The sequence below is a fragment of the Callorhinus ursinus genome, unplaced genomic scaffold (assembly GCF_003265705.2).
Source record: "Callorhinus ursinus isolate GAN/ISIS: 27379988/994484 unplaced genomic scaffold, GSC_fseal_2.0 scaffold33, whole genome shotgun sequence".
NCBI classification, from domain to species: domain Eukaryota; kingdom Metazoa; phylum Chordata; class Mammalia; order Carnivora; family Otariidae; genus Callorhinus; species Callorhinus ursinus.
Window position 1 is genome coordinate 7672825 of NW_027397095.1, and position 2423 is coordinate 7675247.

At 35.9% G+C, this 2423-nt stretch overlaps 1 pseudogene; it reads left to right on the plus strand.

Moving 5' to 3' along the window:
• The first annotated feature begins 203 nt into the window (after positions 1-203).
• Positions 204-1376, plus strand: LOC112809378 (PIH1 domain-containing protein 2 pseudogene; annotated as a pseudogene).
• The last annotated feature ends 1047 nt before the right edge of the window (positions 1377-2423 follow it).

The following is a 2423-nucleotide window of genomic DNA, read 5'->3' on the forward strand; positions in this document are numbered from 1 at the left end:
CGGCCATATAAAAGAATGAAATCTTGCCATTTGCAATAGACATGGATGGAGTTAGAGAGTATAATGCTAAGCAAAATAAGTCAGTCAGAAAAACACAAATACCATGATTTCACTCATATGTGGAATTTAAGAAACCAAATGGGCAAACCGAGAGAAGAGAAATGAACCATTAGTTACACAGACCTTTTTTCCCCTGAAGTCCTATCTTTCCACAGACTCAAGAGGCCTATTTACCTCAATCATGGAGTCTTCCTCAAAGGGTCTGCTCACCCAGGTTACTCAGTTCCAGAACCTCCTAGATGATCTGGCTGAAACTAATCCTGAGAGCTACGAGAAGTTCATTCAACAGCAGCTGAAAGAAGGGAAACAGCGCTGTGCCACCCCAGAACCACAGCTCTGTCTACAAACCAGGATCCTGAAACCAAAGGAAAAAGTACTTTTTATTAACCTGTGTCAGTGGAAAAGGATCCCAGCTCCCCAGTCAACCACTCATCCAGTACCTCTAAGTGCTGGCAGACCAGAAGATATGTCTGAGACATCAGATGTTTATACAGTCATCTATGTTGCCTACAATCCTGATGTTCTCCAGGCAGCAGAAAAGGACCAAATGAAAAAAGATCAATTAATACAGATGACCATGAAATGCATTGAGGAACAATTCCAGTTCACTCTCTCATACTCTTACAGTATCACTAAATTTAGAATAAAAGGAAACATTCAAAGGATGAAACAAAATCTGATGGGAATGCAAGCTGACCCCACAGATTTAAGAGAGAAAATGAGAAAGGAACTAACGCCTGAACAGATAAGTAAGACTGTGAGCAATTCAGATCACTTTCAGCTTTTATTGCCAAAAGGTGAAGTTTCAAGCAAAACAAGGTGTCTGATTGAGGAGATTTCCAGTACAGAGATCCAGGTAGAGATGAAGGAACCAGCCTATGAATTAAAAATTGTGGCTGACCAGAATGAGAAACCTCTGGAAATTGAAATAAAAGTTGAATTACCTGGTATTAATTCAGTATCTCTCTGTGATCTTAGTGTTTCTGAGGATGATTTATTGATTGAGGTCTCTGAGAAGTACAGATTACATCAGAATCTTCCAGAATCTGTGGATACTGAAATGACTACAGCCAGATTTATCAAAGAGAAAACTACCTTAATCGTCACAATGCCATTGGTATAAGTCAAGAGCATCATCTGCTTTGGGTTTTCAGTGATAAAGGCATGTGAATGATAGGACCTTCATTATGGGTGAAGAGGTAGTGGTTTACCTTAAACACTAGTATTTTCTAAGAGTTCTTTTTGATGGAATGAGATTTTCTCATCAACTTAATGTTTATCTTTTTTTTTAACTTTCTCCTCAAACTTGGCTAGAAGCAGAAACTATTAAAAACGGTATTGCCATGATATACTTGTTTTGAAGCTATTTCTAATGGTCTTAAAGTAACAAACTGTCATTTGGGAAAATTCTGTGTTTGCAAATAATTGTGAAAATTCTTGGTTTACTGGTTAAAATTCTGGTTTACTTGGTTGTCTCTAGCAAATTTTTGTATCAGGAATAAATCTCAAACTGTGTAAATTTTCTATTACCACGAGGAACTGAAGCAGTGAAAGTTTCCTCCAGCTATAAAGTTACAGGGCCAATGTAGTAGTATGCAAACTTATGCTTCTATGAACCTCTGTACTTCTATAAAACAGTTCTGATGGGAGGAGTCCAAACTACCCGTCAGACCTTATAATATCAAATATAGACTTGTCTGTGGACTGGATACCATGATGCAGTAACAATAACAGGATGGTATTGTACAGAAGATGCAAAATAAATCTAACCCTAAGAAAAAGGATGTGACTTTAGGACAAGTGCCTTTCTCCTATGAAAATAATTTTAAGACAGAAGGATGTATTAATCAACTTCATCTGTCAGATGGTTGTTCAATACAGAGGTATTAACTTTGAAAAAAAAAAAAGAAACCAAATGGGCAAAAATAAAAAAAAAAAGAGAGAGGGAAGACAAACCAAAAAACAGGCTCTTAATTATAGAGAACACTCATGGTTACCAGAGGGGAGGGGGATGGAGGAGGTTGTTGAAGTAGGGGATGGGGATTAAGAGTACACTTATCTTGATGAACACTTAGTAATGTATAGAATTGTTGAATCATTATACTGTAAACTTGAAACTAATATAACACTGTATGATAACCAACTGGAATTAAAATAAAATTTAAAAACAAATAAATAAAACTGTCTTATTTAAAAATGATCTATATTGGTTAACATTTTCATTCTCTAGTTCATCCTACATCTTCAGAACACTGTTTAAAGATGTATCTTTTTCAGATTATGTTCAGGATCATCTCATCTATAAAAAAAAATGGAAGAATTTGGTAGCTTCTACATATACATTGTTGTATCTATTCGCAAAA